Source organism: Anas acuta, chromosome Z (assembly GCF_963932015.1).
Source record: "Anas acuta chromosome Z, bAnaAcu1.1, whole genome shotgun sequence".
NCBI classification, from domain to species: Eukaryota; Metazoa; Chordata; class Aves; order Anseriformes; family Anatidae; genus Anas; species Anas acuta.
In genome coordinates, this window is record NC_089017.1 from 10,478,097 (window position 1) to 10,495,753 (window position 17,657).

Consider the following 17,657-nt stretch of genomic DNA (forward strand, 5'->3'; position numbering starts at 1 on the left):
AGACTTCTGGCAGTTAGTTATTGACATACTAGATTTCAATTCCCTTAAGCCCATCCACAATCAATGAGGTCACGCCTCACTGCCCATTCTGCCCCATTTGTGTATTTTTGCCCTCTCATTTGGTCTGGCACTTACATGAGTGAACAGAGAGACAGCCTGAAGGGAGAGCCTGCCTGATCATTTATCACAGAATCATAGAATCATTAAGGTTGGAAAAGACCTCCCAGATCGTCTGGTCCAACCATCCCCCTACCACCAATGTCACCCACTGAACCATGTCCCTAAGCACCACGTTCAACCTTTCCTTAAACACCCCCAGGGACGGTGACACCACCACCTCCTTGGGCAACCCATTTTGATGCCTGACTGCTCTTTCTGAGAATAAATGTCTCCTCATTTCCAACCTGAACCTCCCCTGGTGCAGCTTGAGGCCATTCCCTCTAGTCCTATCACTAGTTATCTGTGAGAAGAGGCCGACCCCCAGCTCCCCACACCTTCCTTTCAGGGAGCTGTAGAGAGCAATAAGGTCTCCCCTGAGCCTCCTCTTCCCCAGACTAAACAACCACAGTCCCCTCAGCCGCTCCTCACAGGAGTTGTGCTCCAGGCCCTTCATCAGCTTTGTACCCCTTCTCTGGACACATTTCAGGGCCTCAATGTCCTTCTTGTAGTGAGGGGCCCAAAACTGAACACAGTACTTGAGGTGTAACCTCACCAGAGCTGAGTACAGGGGGACAATCACCTCCCTGGTCCTGCTGGCTGCACTATTCCTGATACAAGCCAGGATGACATTGCCTTTCTTGGCCACCTGGGCACTTCTCATTTGCAGTTTGGATTTTGAGATGCACCAGCTCCCCAAAGCCAAGCAGTACCACACACATGAGCACCGGTGCAAGAATAAGGGCAGTGCTGATTCGGGCAGTGTGGGCTGCCAGGAGCAGCACCACACCTGGCACCTGTAACCCAACAACTTCCATGTGGAGACACAAGTGTTTGTGGACAACACACCACAGCAGGGAACAAGGGTGAGCTACGATGTCCCTACAGCTCCCGTCCTGTGCTGCATGATGGGTGCTGGAGGGCACTGCGGCACCCCTGAGGGGTGCACTGAGGGATTTTCCGCCTTCCTTCATATGTTGGATGTTAGGAAGAACTTCTTTACTGAAAGTGTTGTTAGGCATTGGAACGGGCTGCCCAGGGAAGTGGTGGAGTCACCATCCCTGGAAGTCTTTAAAAGACGTTTAGATGTAGAGCTTAGGGATATGGTTTAGTGGGGACTGTTAGTGTTAGGTCAGAGGTTGGACTCGATGATCTCGAGGTCTCTTCCAACCTAGAAATTCTGTGATTCCTCAGCCCAAACCCGGGAGACGGCCGGGTTCAGACCGCGGGGCAGCCTGAGGTGGCTGTGGGCAGTGCTGGTGGTGGCGGTGGCAGAGGTGCGGGGTCGCCGTCCACCCTCCCGCCGTGCCCTCCGCCAGGACGCGCTGCAGTGCGCCGCCTCCTCCCCTAGACGGAGCCGCACGGCCCCGCGCCTCGCCTCGCCTGGCCTCGCCTCACCGCCCCGGCGGCCATCGCCGCTGCCGGGGCCCCGCCGCCGGCCCCTCCCCGCGGCCATGCCCCCCCCGCCCGCCGCCGGCCCCGCTCCCTCGGCCCGTCACCCCCGCGGCTGACGGCGGGCTGCCGCGGCCATGGCAGGGGGAGGGCGACGAGCAGGAGGAGGAGGAGGAGGAGGAGGAGGAAGAAGCCGCTGAGGGCAGGCGGAGGGGGGGGTGCAGCAAAGTGAGTCCTGGCCCGGCGGCGGTGAGGGGCGGCCCCGCTCTGCCCGCCCGCCCTCCGGGGAGGTGGAGGGGGGAAGGAGGAGGGCGGCGGCGCTCGGCGCGGCGGCTCCGCTCCCTGCCCGCGAGTCGGCACCGGCCCGGCCGAGGCAGCGCCGTGCCCGCCGGCGCCGCCGTGCCCCGGTGGGGCCGATGGCGCCCGAGGCGGGGCGGGCGGCGGCCGAGGCGGCAGCGGCGGCGGCGGCAGCGGCAGCGGCAGCGGGGCGAGGCGGGGGAAGTTTGTGAGCGGCCGGTGAGTAGCGAGCGGGCAGGGGGCTGCCCCGGGGAGGCTGCTCCCCGCGGGGAGCGGGCAGCGCCAATTTTCCTTCCCCCCCCCCCCCCAGAAAGAAAAAAAAAAAGAAAAAAAAAAAAAAAAAAAAAAAAAGAAAAAGACCGGCAGCGACCCAAACCCAACTTTTTTCCGCCCGGTTATGCGTGTCGGTGTGTGTGGTCCTCGGGGAGAGAACCGGGGAGAAGCAGGCGTAAACACGCGGTGCAGAAAGGTGCTGGAGGGGTGGGCAGTAGGAGATGTTTTATGCTTTCGGATGCAGCAGGAGCGAGGGTGAAGCAGCTAAAAAAGAACTGCCGCCCGAACCGCATCCCGTGCTGTAAATCCGCTGCACCTCTCAGCGAGCGTTTGGGTAGGAAAAACTGAAATCGCCTCCCCCCGAGGAGCAGGTAATGCAGAATCACCCCTGAAATGAGGGCTCCCGGGGGCAGCACAGGCTGGGCTGCTCGCACCGGTGCTGAAGGTGCCGGGCAGGGAGCGGTGCGAAGGGGTTTGTGTGAGTTTAATGCCCTGCGCGTTTGGGAGCTGCTGTTTGCCACGCCGAGGTTGCAGAGGGCTGCCAGTGAGATGTTGTGTGGTTCCCAGCGATAAAAACGAGTGTTACTGAAAAGTTTTTCGGGCAGCTTGAAGTGTTCAAGCAGGAATGCAGCGCCTTGCATCGCCGCCGCATCACAGCCGGGCAGCACCGGAGTTGCTGCTCGCCGTGTTAGTTCAGGACGTGAGCGTGTTTTAATAATTACGAGGGATTGACGAACGAGATGGTTTGCATGGCTTCTCCCAGGAGTCATTTTGAAAATTGCCCGTGAGTGGTACTTTAATTTCATTCACGAAGACAACTGCTGAAACTTACTCTGACGCGCGCAGAAGTCCCGGATACCTCACGGCTGGATATTCTGGAGCCAAATTCTCGCCGTACGGTCCAGCTTTGTGTCCGTGCCGGCGAGCCGTCGCGCTGTCTCCCGGTGCCGGTACGCTCACGCTGCACCGAGCAGCACCGTGCAGCCCTATAAACCCATGGGCCCTGCAGCCACCATTGCCTGCAGCACCCTGCACCCAGCGAGTGCACTGGGTGCCCTGGCTGGGTGCACGGAGCTGGGCTCTGCCCGTCCTTGCTGGCCGAACGGGAGTGTGGCACTGCGGGTGACCTCCCGCGCCCGATCCCAGCAGGGAAGGCTGAAAGAAATCTTTGCTGGAAATTCACTTATTTTTGGGTTGGTACTTCTGTGTTCCATGGTCTGTATCGGTCCCTTTAGCCCCTGTCACTTACAGGGCTTTTTTTCCCTTGACTGTACGTGTGTTTCTGTTCTTGTATATACATTAAAGATAGGCCTTACTTCTCTAAAAGAAAGATGCCTTTTGCTTCAGAAATCATGTGTCCTGTTTTGTTTTGTTTTTTAATCAAACTGAGCGTTTACTTTGCACTGCTAAAGGGAGCATCGAGATGAATAAATGTAATATTTTGTGTCTTATTTGAAATACTAGACTCTCATGGACAAAATAGAGGCTGGGAATACTTGTCACTAAGCACAATAATAAAATAAAAACTATATAAAATAAAATAATTTAAAAAAGTAGTTTATCAAACACAATAGCACCTGCACTCAAGCCAGGTGAAGCAATTTCCATTATGATAGGTGTCCACCATGATAGGTGTCAGAACAAATTTCAAAGCTTTGCAAATAAATAAAAATATTAGTAACAAAAAGAGGGGATAAAGTGGTTGGGGAAAGGCAAGACAAGGATAACAGCAGCGCAGTAACAAGTCCACACAGGAGTCCCTGAACAACGGTTTTGCTAAAGGGTCAGGTTCCTCTTAACTAAAAGGATCTTGCTGATTTTTTCATCACCTATTGATTTAATGGAAGGATGAATCTTTGGCCCAGCAGAGTTGGTGTGGTAATTGCAGGAAGAGGGCAGCGTGAGGGAAGCAGGCAGAGAGCAGGCACCACAATAGTGGTGAAGGCAAAAGGCTGACGCAACGAGATACCAGCTTGGCAGGAACAGATTTATGTCAGGGCTTGAAGGAACACTTTGTGCTCCAATTGTAATCACAAGGGAAATCTTTCTTTACTGTATACAAATCCCAAGTTAAGTTCTTGATGTGAGGTGGTTGTTTATTTTACACATCATTTTAATTCATGAGAGGTGTAGCAAGCGTCGTTTTACCAGAGCTGGTTCTCAGTGTAGGAGACATGCATTTTACTGGTAAATTATAAAGGCTGTTTCCAGACAGAGGCAGATGTTTTCCATATCATAATGCTGCAGATTATGAAATCAAAATACATCTAAGCATGATATTTTATTGAATGTCTATTTAGAAAGCAGGTTTTTGTTGAAAAAGGTAGTCATCGCCAGAAACTTCGGGCTTTTCTTAATAAGCTAACACAGACTTCAGAAACACTCTGCAGTAGCAGGGTGTTTTGCAGTAGGGGTGGACTTGGTGTTTTACCTGAACAAGGTAATGTTGCTCACTGCAGTGTGCTCTGCAGCACAGCCTTCTGTCCTGCTGCATGGAAGAAGTAGTGGTGATGTTTTGTGGAAGGGAACTGCAATGTGTGAACGTGGTGATAAGGGCAAAGGAGAGGGAACGGGACTGTATGGAAAGCTCTGGAGATGTGGTGGAGACAACAAACTCTGCATGGGGAGTGTAGATGGGAAGAGGTGGAGCTCCGGTAAATTTTGGAGAAAATCTAAACCTCTGTGCGTTGAGAGAATAAGCGCAGTGCTCGTTGCTCTGGTGTGGAGGGAGTTACGCTCTCCTGTCTCACCTCCTCTGTAGTCATTTGGAGAGATGCACCGTGTTAGGATATGATAGTGCTGGACCTGCTAAGCCTGTGGATCAAGCACTGAGCACTGTGCAGAGTACACAGTGTGAGAAGTCAAACTTAGTGTGTATGAAGTGAAGATGCTTCACCAGCTTTACACTCATTAAGGAGAAAGATTTCTGTCTGTGATTGCTTAATAAGCTTATGCTTGTAATCCCAGAACAAAGATGATATATAAATATGAGTAATCAATTCCTTTTGGATACCATTTAAACATTGGATAATAACAGGGAGATAATTAACATTTAGAAGTTGAAAAGCTGTTTGAATACTAAAAGTCCATTGCAGTCTTCAAACTCAGTTTGTAAGTAGTCAGTCCAAACATAAAGTAATATTTCAGATGCTCCACAGGGTAATTTTGTGCAATACAGGTTTGTCAGCAGCTAACACATAACTCTGTGGGTTAGTTGGAAAGAGCTGGTTTATTAATAACAGCTCGGTCTCCTCGCCATCGTGTTGCATCATTCAAGTGTTTAAATTGAGCTTGAAGTTTGCCTCCTTCAGGAGAAAATGAGATTGGTAAAACATGGCCCTTCAGTAGGAGAAAAAACATATTCTGACCTGTTGTCAGGAGTTGATCAAGCACAGCACTAAGGGTTGATTTGCTTGTACCCAGGTTTTTCTGGCTTTGCAGCTCTGTGCAGCCTGATACATGCACTCAGTACTGCAGCTTTTACAGTGGCAGCAGCAGTTCAGGTGTGACGAGCCTACAATTTGGGGAGAACAGAAGTACTTTTACCTGTTTTTTCCCAGGTAGAAACATTGAACAGCTGTTTCCAGTCTTGGAAATCCACTGCATCTGTGAAATAGTGTTTTTGTTTAGATCCATGTGGGCTGGCTCTATATGTCAGTATGTCTTCAGGATGGATGCATTGTGCAACAGTTTTGTGTTTTGTTCTGTGCTTAGCTCATCTCTACAACCTTATTGATACACCTGAACAACTCCTTTTGTGTCTATTGGAGTGTGGGGAGTAGATGGAGATGGTCTGACTGTAGAGTTTGTGGGCTGTGAGAAACACAGGGAAAAAAACAACGCGTTTTGTTTGAGCTGTCTCAATTATATGAGTGTGCTTGTTAATTTTTGCTTCACTTCACAAACTGCATGCCTAATTGGAATTCCTAGCTGTTCCCTAATGTTCAGGTAGCAGCCAGATTTCTGCTATATTTCATGGTTGTTTTTTTTGTTTCCTGTCTTTTTCATTCACATATAGGAGTTTGTCAGTGTTACCTTAAGAAGGAATTGGTGCAGTGGGCTTTCCTTTACTGCGTGACTGCAAATATTGTTTCAATTTGGTACTGAATGCATATTAAATTGTGTTTGCTCACGAACAATGCTATGAACCTCCTTTATCACTTGTAATTATTATGAGTGATGTCTAGTATATTGTGTTCATCCAGAATAGCTCAAACTGTTTGGTGTTTTGACTGTTCAAGGGATTGCTTGTCACTTCACGTAACGCTGCAAAAAGGGATTGAAGGAGTGTAAGAATCTGAGATTCCTTCTAGATTATGTTTCTTGTCCCTCGCTTTGGACAAGTTGAAGGTGCCTGAATGTGATGACATGTGGGGCCAAGCTTCATCTGTCCTGCCTGTAGGATGGAAGGTCTGGCATAGTGATTGAGAGGAGGAGAGCAATTAGAAGTGATGAGCTGGCGTATCTTTGCACATGATTACTGAGAGTAGTCGCAGGAAGAAGATATCAATATCTTAGAGCAAAAAGTACGTCTGGGGAATGCTAGGGAACTTGTACTTACCAAAAAAAAAACAACTCAAGAAAACTACAGCTTTTGAACTGACTGCGACAGTGTGAACTCAAGCACAGAGCAGCTCTAAGGGCTAAGTCAAATGTTAAGTAAACAGCACAGAGCACAGCATGGTCAGGACTGCGAGGCTCTGCACACCCATCTGCACCTCCGGGCAGATCAAGCCTTGTCAGCTGTGCTTTCACTGGGGTTTCAGCCTTCCTGGTTGATTTTCTGTGTTAGTAGGGCACTTTGTAGCTCCATGCTTGCTTCAGTGAGTGGAGCCACTATAAGGAACGATTCGCAGCACGCTTTGGGAAATCCTGCCTTTTATTCCCAAATTCCTGTGCAGAGCTTCTTGGCTCATCAACACCTGTAACCCAACCACAGGCAGCCAAAACTTCTCAGGCTTTTCTTGCGCTTGTTCCAGACGGTGCTAATCTGCTGGTCCAGCACGTGTCAGCAAACTCTTTGCACCCGCGGCTGCAATGCTCCTGCAGCAGAATGGGAGAGGGATTGTGAGAGGCGGCGTCCTGCGCTTGTGTCCGGCCTCTGGAGAGCGGCCGTGAGTCTCAGGGCTCGTTCGAGCTGGGTGGTGGTGGCACTGCTCAGCAGGCGCCTGTTACGTGATACGGTCCCTGCTGGCTCTCTGTAAGCAGGCCAGCTCTGCGGGTGCAGGACAGCTTGTACTGCGCAGGGGAACCGTAGCCTGGGACAGGGAGAAATGTCCCCACAGCCTGCCGGAGAGGAGGGCTATTTTTGTGGGCACATGTGATGAGCTCCGGTATCTTCCAGCACCAAGGTGCGTTCAGTGCGGGTGGCCATATCAGTTCAGAAGCCATTTCAGAAAAAGCATTCGCTTCCCTAGAAGCAGCCTGCACCTCCCTACTGCTGGTTTCTAGTGAAGTATTTTGCTTGAATAGCTACTTTACTTGACATAATAGGTAGCTTTAAGAGAATGGATTTCTTTGATTGCGCAGGGTTCCGGCGCGCTTTTTTCAGTGACATGTAATTTCTCCACCACGAGGAGTGCACAAGTGTGCTAACTGCAGAGGATACTGCCCGATCGCTCTTAAGGCTTCGGCTGACCGCAGGTGCAGCAGCTGGTGGCATCAAGGAAAGTGGCATTTACCTGCTTGAGTCCAAGTGGTGCGAGCAACCTGCCTAACTTGCATCGGAGCAACAAGGACTACAGCATTTACGTGAGGAATCTTTATACACCATTGATTTTTTCAGGCTTGTTGTGTGTATCTGTAGATCACATCTGTCATGTGTGGACATGCAAGGGAAATAAGCCATACATTGTGCACTCATGTTTTTGATACGGCTTGTGACATAGGTGAATGCATATAATGCCAGGATGGGAAAAGCAATGCTGTTTACTGTTGTGCCTGTGCATTTGTTTTAGCCTATTCTATATTTTTTTTTTCCAATTATAAATAAGCTAATGTTTTACTAGAGTAACAAAATAGATTGTGAAAATCATTGCAGGACCTATTTCCTCTCTTCTACTACTGTATACTGAGGACTTTCTCTGTAAGAACCCAAGGGAGTTCTTTATGGATCCAGTGAAAATAAAAAGTACATCTATCAGAAAGAAATAAAGTATGATTTAGGAAGAAAGTCTCTCCTCGTGACTTTCATGCTGTGCATTAATTGTTCACTTTAACGTTGAACAACAGAACAAAAACCTTCATACAGAAGCAGTTGTACTATTGTGTATGCTGAGGTATGAATTTCAGATGTAATTCAGTTTTCAAAGAATTCTGTGCTATTGCTTGAATGTTATTTCAGGCCTAAGGTAGCTGTGTGCCTCCTTAACAACAGGAGATCTCAGAGCTGAAGAGGGAAGAAGTTTTCCACAACGGATGAGCATGTCCTAAAGGTGTTTCAGTTTGCTAAATCATGCAGAGAAGGAAAGGCAGTTATAGTATGAAGGATCAAAAGCCAGGTGCTGAATATAGATTGTGGATAATTTGTGAATAAAGGGGAATATGAGTAAGTAGAAAAAACAGGACATGAAAGCCTGGGGTATTGGTAGATGGTACTGGAAGTACTGAAGTTATATACTCTGAACTCCTGTTGTACTACCTTAAGGTGAAGGCTAAACAGCACAGGACCAATAATTAGAAAGGCATGTTTAAGACTAAATGTAACGATTTGTTTAAGGGTGTTTGAGATGGCTTGAAACACACCAAAAAAAAAAAAAAAGAAAAGAAAAAAAAACAAACAACAAACAAAACACCCCAAGGTGATTTAAAAACTTGATTGTAACTTGAATGACATCCAGAAGTATATTTTCTTACTGATTCTTATTTTTTCTTACTGAAAAGACTGTGACATTTTCCTGGTAGATCTGTGGTAAGGGTAGAAATGTTTGTTTTGCCAGAGGCTTACACTGTTGTGCTTTCCAAATGGAAAGCATATTGGTTGCAGTGTTGTGCAGGAGCCTGTCAATGCAGCATCTTGTAACCAAACACAGGGAATGGAACAATGGTATTTTTGCATCAAACAACTAATGTCTTTCACCAACTCATTTTATATGTGAGCAGTTGGTACACACAGTTTGTTCATATTGCAGCTTTCATTTCATTTCCTGATACTGAAGCGTGAAGAAACTGAAGATGACAATAAACATGAATGACTGCCACCATTTGTTCTTAAGGCTGAACCAGGTTTCTCTTACCAGTTAGTTATTACTTCACAGATTTTTAAAAACTAAATTTAAAAGGTTCTTGCCAAGGTAAGAGATCTGACACATGTGGTAATCCCATCCATATGAAGCAGAAGCGTACCCTTACTGGCAAAAAAATCATAATTCCTCACAGCAATCAGGTCTCAAACACATGAATGGACCAGGTGTCTTGAAAATTAGTCTGAGATGTACCTGCGTTCCCATTCATGCAGCCTTGGCTGTAGCTTCTGGGTCGACCAGCTGCCTGTTCCTCTTGCTTTTTGCTTGCTCCGTTAGGAGTGGCCAGGCTCCTGGGCCCCTGGAGCCACGGACCAAAGCCTGAGACTGAGAGCTGAATATGCTATGTCATATAAATTGTTAGTTAATTTTGAAACCTTAAACACTTTTAACAGGGGTGTGAACTCGTTTATAAATTTCTCATGTTTATACCACAGCATATTTAAACATACTTCATATTGTCAATTTTCATGGGCACCATAGGTTCAAAGCCTGTATAGAATCACAGAAAGGTTTGGGTTGGAAGGGACCTTAAAGACCACCTAATTCTGACCCCCTGCCATGGGCAGGGACACCTCCCACCAGACCAGGTTGCCCAAAGCCCCATCCAGCCTGGCCTTAAACACCTCCAGGGATGGGGTATCCACAGTTTCTCTGGGCAGCCCAGGCCAGTGCCTCACCACCTTCACTGTGAAGATTTTCTTCCGAATATCTAATCTAAATTTCTCCTCTTTCAGTTTAAAACCGTTACCCCTTATCCTGTCACTACACTCCCTGACAGAGTCCTTCCGCAGCTTTCCTGTAGGCCCCCTTTAGCTTTTGGAAAGCTGCAGTGAGGTCTGCCCAGAGCCTTCTCTTCAGGCTGAACAACCCCAGATCTCAGCCTGTCTTCATCAGAGAAGTGCTCCAGCCCTCTGATCATCCTTGTGGCGCTCCTCTGGCCCCACCACATCCTTCTTGTGCTGGGGGCCCCAGGCCAGGATGCAGCACTCCCAGTGGGGCCTCACAAGGGCGGAGCAGAGGGGCACAATCCCCTCCCTCCACCTGCTGCCCACCCCTCTGTTGATGCAGCCCAGGACACAGTTGGCCTTCTGGGCTGCAGGCACACACTGCTGGCTCGTGTCGAGCTTTTTGTCCACCAGAGCCCCCAAGTCCTTCTCTGCAGGGCTGCTCTCAGTGGGTTCTTCTCCCAGTCTGTGCTCATGTCTGGGATTGACCCGACCCAGGTGCAGCACCTTGCACTTGGACTTGTTGAACCTCATTAGGTTCACGTGGGCCCACTTCTCCAGCTTGTCCAAGTCCCTGTGAATGGCTTCCCTTCCTTCTGGTGTATCGACTGCACCACTCAGTTTGGTGTCATCTGCAAACTTGCTGAGCATGAACTTGATCCCACTGTCTGTGTCATTGATAAAGACACTAAACAGCTCCCATCCCAGAAGAGACCCCTGAGGGACACCACTTGTTACCAGCCTCCACCTGGACATAGAAAAACTGACCTCTGCTCTCTGGGTGTGGCCTTCAAGCCAATTCCTTACCCACTGAATGGTCCACCCATCTGGGTGCAGCCAGTTTTATAGAATCATGGAATACCTTAGGTTGGAAGAGACCTTAAAGACCACCTAGCTCCAACCCCCTGCCATGGGCAGGGACACCTCCTACCAGACCAGGTTGCCCAAAGCCCCATCCAGCCTGGCCTTGAACACCTCCAGGGATGCGGCATCCACAGCTTCTCTGGGCAACCTGTGCCAGTTTCACCCTTGTGTAGTCTACCATGATGGAAGTCATTAGACCTATTGAGTATTCTGTGGAAAAACTACTATGAGTTGGCCAGAGAGGGGAGGAAGTACTGCATTCAAACTTTGCTCTGTCAGTGTCAATATTGACTGTGAGGAAGAGGGCAGATTATTTACAGAGGCTTCCACAGCTGGTTTTTGTGTCATCTTCTGAATGTTTTTAAGCAGTCACATTAAATAGTGGACACAGCCAAATATCAGAACGGTGATCCACTGCTTACTGAACACGAAGTCAATGCATGGCTTAGAAAAAGTGTGGAAGGACTGACAGAAGGTTCTTTTAGAGGACGAGCAAACGATCTCTAGCTGTTGCCACATCATTGTGTTTTGGAAGGGTGGCTCTGGAGGGCAGTGTCAGAATGCTGTGTTTGTGATGTTACTTAATATTCCAGTTGATTGGTATTTTCTGAATGTTTTTGTGCTTTGATTACTCCTGTAACAATACAAATAGGTGCTTTTAAAAAACGTTATTAAAATTCCCAGACAGAAGCAGTGCAGTTGTTCGCAAACTGTGGCTTGTGGAGCACATCCAGACAATGCACAGAGAAGCCAGTTCTGGGAAAGTGCTGAGCTGTGCACCGCCGAAGGAAAAGGCAGCCGTGGCTTCAATTGCCCATTCAGCAGTCTGCAAGCATAGCTGCCTTGTGTTCCTTCCCTGCTGCTCGCTTGCTGGCTTGCTGAGCAGAAATTGAAATCTGCCTTAGAGTTTGTGGAATTGTATATGAATTCAGTACATGCTTCCCTGTGATGCCTGCAGAGAAGAAGCAGCGCATCATAAAGGGCACACGATAGGGGACCTTAAGAGAGTGGAGCTGCAGAAGGTGGTGGAGGTGTGGCACTGGTGGAGTTGGAAACCAGCTAATGGAGAATAGCAGGAAGCCTGAGCAAGCAACCAAATTCGTTACAGCAGTTATTGGACAGAAGTAATGCATCTTCTGAGGAAAGATGGGTGTTAATCTGCATCTTGTTCTGTTTGTACAGTCTGTAGCACAACTGTCTGTCAATCACTTGTAGGCGCTATAACAACACAAGCACTTAATAGCTTAAAAAGAGAAATTCAGACATCTGAAAAGCAACAGTAAAAAAAAAAAAAAGAGCCAAAAGTACATTGAATTTTAACTGTGCTTCCAGGTTAGCATTGATTCTTTAATTTGTATAAGCTTTGTGGGATATGTTAAGGGACGGAGATGCGTACAGTAGAAAGTTCTTCTAGTACTGTAAATCACGGATGGAGTGTGTGTACTGCTGAGTGAACAGCACAAATGTTTTTGGATGTTCTACATTATAAATAGCTGCTTTTTGGCAGCTTTGGCCTCAGGCCTTGACTTTTGACCCCTACTGCTCTTAACTATTCATTCCTTTGTTTTTTTTCTTTGCAGAGTGCTTCAGCTAGTACAGAAAAGGACTAGTGCCACTTACTATGTTGTTTTGTCACTCCCAACAGTAAAAACAAACAGATTACTCATGTTCTCTCCACTTTTTCTTAAGACCTGTGTGCCTCTGGTGGGTGAGGGATGATGGTTTCAAAACTGTGTTGGTAACTCCTTTCTGAAGAGCAAAGCAGGGCCTAACTGGTAGGGAACTCTCTGCACACAGCATTACAAACAGGTTATGTTTTACATGGCATTAGTATTTTGTGCCATTGTTTGTCTCATAGGTCTATCCATGGACTTCAAAGGTTGGCTGCTTTTCTAGCCTTTGCTAACAGCAATTCACTGGGTAGAAAAGTTACTTAATTGTGCTAAGTTTAAGAAAATGTTGAAAAAGTAAAGAAATGCCATGTGAGCCATGGGAAATAGTTATCTCGGGACCAGGAAGACCCACAACAATGTTCTTTCATCTTCAGTTCTTAGTACAGTCTGGCATTGAGAGGTTGTGAAGGAAATTCAAAATAAGTTTTGCCAAGATTACTCAGTGAAATTGCTTGTTGCCAGATGCTGATGCTGATTGAGAGGGAACAGCAGCCACCACTGGGGGAATTTGTTTTCTAAAATTACTCAAAGTCGATACCAATCCAGTTGTTCTAGGAGTTTATTAATAGTTTGCTGACTCCCCGACAGTTTGAATGACAAGCAAGCAGGTAGTGGAGATGCTTATGAGCAAAGTGTTTCTCATCTATCCTGATAGCTGTGGGAATTCCTACAGCACCCTTAATTGGGAAATTTAATGTGGCTTTGAGAAAGAAGTTGTAGAATAGGCTGTAGGACTGGAGTGAAAGATTCGGTCTGTATTTCCCAAGCAGTAGCTCCTGGAAGCAATATGCTTCTTGTGGCTAGGAACACAGCCATATTCCTGGCCGTGCCTGCATAGCAGGCTCAGCAGCAAGCTCAGAAAGACCTCAGCCAGACATGAACGTTCAGAGGACGCTTAGAGTGCTGCGCTCGTGGCACTGGTTTCCAAACTGTGGCAGAACCTCTACAGGAATCCTGTTGGGTTTTGATTTTGTTCTTTGCTTCTTTGGAAGAGGGGAATACTTGATGGGTGTTTTCAGTGTTGTTTTGAATGCATTGTGCTCTCTGTGCAGGGTTGGATTAGTATTAAGCCAGGTTCTGCTTGTGTTTTAAGGATAATGTACCCTACCCAAGATTCCAGGGATCTAAAAACACGCTATTCCTTTTGTTCAAGCCATTATCTGGCAGTTGCGTGAGATGAAAGATTTACATGAATTAAAGATGTGTGGCAGAGTATGAAGTCAAGCCATTAAAGTTATCTTGCTGCTGATCAGACCCCTCTAAGCAGTTTCTTAATAAAGAAGTGACAATCCAGCACTATATGGAGTAAATGTATTTAATTGTTTCAATGGTAGGATGGTAGGTGCAGCTAGGAGGAATCTAGCATCCTGTCTGAAGTCTGGTTTGTTGATTATTGTATGACCCAGTTGGCAGCAAGCCTGCCTTGTGAGGCACAGGACAATAATATCCTTCACAGCTACTTTGCTAAGTAATTGGAATACACTGCCAGTATTATTTGGGACAGATATGTATTGGATAAGCCATTGCTGCCAAGTTGCATGATAAAAAGAATTCTTTTTTCCATCATAAAATTTTCCTGCACTGTTCATCAGCAAGCCGAGCTTGAGGAACCCTGCTTCTGGTAGGATTTCAGGGAGAGTTTCTAGTCAAAGGTGAAGATAAGCTTGTCCTTTTGCTCACTAACAAATCTGCTTGCTCCATGCTGTACTAGAGCTCTTAAGCATTTGCTCAAAATCCTGCATTGTTGTCTGAAAATTCAGATTACGATGTCAAGTTTTATCAAACAGGGATTTTTATAAACTCAGAAAAAGTTAACCAAATGATGCCAGTAGATACGTGATTATATAGATAATTTCTAACTGCAGTCTCTGCCAGGTGATGAATTATCTGCATGAAATGATCACTTCTTCACCGTTCTCAGAAAGGCTAAAATTATCCTTTTGGGAAAGACGGGAATCTGGTAGACTCCAAGTACAAACCAGTCTTTTTCTGGAGGATTACCCATAGGCTCTTAGAGATGCTGGTTCTTCCTTTGCAAAATTAATACAAGCTCCTGGTAAGGTTGTTCCGATCTTCTTTCTTCTCCTGTTTGAACTTCTCCATCACTTGAATTCTTCCTGAAAAGTAGATTGGCGCAGGTTCTCTTATTTTTCAAATTAGTCATGTCAGCTATGCATAAAGGAGCTAGAGCAAAAGCATTGCATATCCGTTGTTAAGTGTTTTATTTTCCGGACTAAAAGCTGAATACTTTCAGTTCACATGTCATTATATGCCTGTCATTCTTAATTACTTTCTGGCATGTTCTTGGGTGTTTTGTAGACAGGAAAATACATTTGACTTTTTTTAAACACACAGCTGAAACGCTTCCATAACTGTAGGCTAAAAAAAAATATTCTGTGAGTTCTGTGAGGCTGAGAACTATAGGGAAAAATAAATGTGTGGACATAGTAACTTCTTAGTGCTTTGTCTCTTATTATCAGTAATCACTTTGCTCTGGAGCATTGAGACTGATAAATTTCATTTTTGGAAATTGGTTATCAAGCACATTTGGTTATTCAGAGCATATAAATGTATGATTTTTCCATGTGGGTATTTTGTATACTGCAGCTTGTGATTTTTTTGATTTATATATAGCAGGAAAATGTGATCTTCACATTCCACATTATGTACACACAAATTCATAAGCGTACCTGTATGCAGAAACAGATTTACAGTTCTGACTCTTGATACACATTCAGCAAGCTACAGTAACTCTCCTGAAGCTGTTGGTAAATAGAAACTCCATCAGTGAAAAACTGACAATTTCCCAGCTGTGCTTGCCTTTGCTTTATCGGATTTTATTCTCTTGACTGTCAATTGGCAACTTGACTGCCCCGATGATTTTGCTGGAGTATAAGGAGCCTATTATTTCTCGAAAGAGCTGCAGTTTCTGAATCCAAAGCTCACTCTTCAGAACTGCCACAGTTAAGAGAGATGCAGCTTTGCTGAGCTTGTTCCAATATGCAATCTGCCTAGGATAGTTTCAGAAATGAAATACACCCAAAGACAGTGGATGAAGATTAAACACACGTATTCTGTGTAGGATTAATTTGTTCAAGGGGCTGACATTACTCCGTTATGTAGGCAATAATGTGTGCTGCTGCCCAGAGTGCCTGAGCTACTCTGCTGCTTGGGAGCATTTCTCACCTCGGTCAAGCCAAGCCAAGACTCTTCTCCCCCTGGGAAAGGTGGCTGCACCCTCTCCCACATAGGATCCTGGTTCCCAGTCTTTGCCAATGTCAGCACAAACCATTGTGCAAATGTCAGGTGAATCAATTTGCATTTTGAATCAACAAACTCATATACCCATATAGGAGGACAACAACAACCGTGACCTTTTTCATCCAGGTCATTGAGCTGATGCAACTTCTCCCTCAACTCTTGATAGCAGGAGGGATTGGGCATCTGTGGCGATGGGCTGCCTTGTCACCAGGAGGGGTGTCAGCTCGTTCTGGCAGCAGACCATAGCCATGTTGGTTTTGGTTAGGCATGGGGATGCTTTTTGACAGCCCCACATACCAGGTGCTGCTAATCTTGCTGCAGAGTCAGGGTCATAGGCAGACTTCTAGTGGTTGGGCTCCATGTGCTGCTCAAAGGGGGACGCTGGGCTCTATTCTCCTAGCAGCTACTGCAGGAAACTGCAGGGTGGCTCAAGATCCTGCTTGCAACCATCAAGTGACCCAAAGGGTCATGTATCCACAGACAGGGGATTTGAGAGCTCTGCAAGCAGGGCATTGCCATCAATAACAAATTTTAATTAAGCAGGGGTGGGCAGATGCAGCAACAAATGGGAATGTGACTTAATAATGCCTGGTGTGTCTAGGTGATGTCATAACTTTCCTATTTTTGTATTTTGGTGTGTGTTTCTAATTAAGAAATCAAGATTTTCTATTTAATCCACAATATTGTCACACATCTACATAATTTTAGCACTGAGGTGGTTTCCATTCCTATGAACCATTACAAAAAAACAGCAGAACTTAACCTAAGAGTGTGAGTTGATACCAGTTCGTTTGTTTTGTTAAATTATAAATGGGTCTGGTACCTCCTGTGATGGTAACTTGCTGGGGACAGTTTAGCAGAAGAGAAGGGATACAGTAAGCATCTTTCATGTGCTCTGTGCCTCTGAGGACGTTAATCACTCAAAGGAATAGTGCAAAGACTTGGAGGTTAGTTAGTACAGTTAACCATTGCACAGCTTAATTTCTTCTGTGAGGCGAGCAAGTGCATGTTGGACACCTGATTGGACTCGTGTTGGGTAGGTATCACACGCTTTCTCAAAATACCAAGTGTCATTAGGCACTTCAGTTGCTGAAGGGTACTTATATGGTCAAATATTAAACATCTGCTTTAAATACCTGAGTTATTAGCCTTCTCCGAAGACTTCATTGGCTGTGATAAAATCTAAGACCTTAATTCAGCCGAGTTTAGTACTTGAACCTCAACGTACTCGAACACACAGAATTTCCTTAGTGTGCACTGCCTGCTGTGATAAACAGGAGCAAAAACTCTCGCCTCAGGTGACAATAATTTATCACTCATACAGTGTCATAACCATGGCTAGCAGTTCACTAAACTATGACAGAGAAATATAAAGATACCTGCTCTGGAGAACTGGCTGGTTGCATTCGACTGCACTCAGGAACAGCAGGATGATTTACAGTACGTAATAAAACAAATGTAATCACATGCTTATTACTTGTGCTTTTAACACATTAAATTTTTGTTGGCACACGCTATGTATGCCTGTTTGAATCTGATGCTCCCTGATATTAATTGACTGTTTATGCCTTGCTAAAATAGCTGAAGGAAAATATTTTTTTCCTGAAATCTCCAGTTTTAAGTCAGTTTTGAATGAAGCCTGATGATATCAGTGAAGGAATTGAACAGTAAAGGAATCTTTGAATATTGAGTTTAGATTGCAAGCAATTAGTATTTTCTGTGCAGCAAATTATATAAGCTTTTCATTATGAGCTTGCCCTTGACTGGATAAG

General features: G+C 46.0%; 1 protein-coding gene across 3 annotated transcripts in view; it reads left to right on the top strand.

Moving 5' to 3' along the window:
- Window positions 1-1,652: 1,652 nt before the first annotated feature.
- The window catches only part of GHR (growth hormone receptor), a 141,654-nt gene continuing 125,649 nt past the window's right edge, over window positions 1,653-17,657 (top strand). Inside the window, exon 1 of one of the 3 annotated variants that reach the window (XM_068665882.1) lies at window positions 1,653-1,776. The gene's annotated coding sequence lies outside the window, so the exon portion shown is untranslated. Of the gene's footprint in view, window positions 1,777-1,803; window positions 2,065-7,565; window positions 7,870-17,657 lie in introns of those variants that run through there. The other 2 variants (XM_068665880.1, XM_068665884.1) reach the window with 2 other exon arrangements.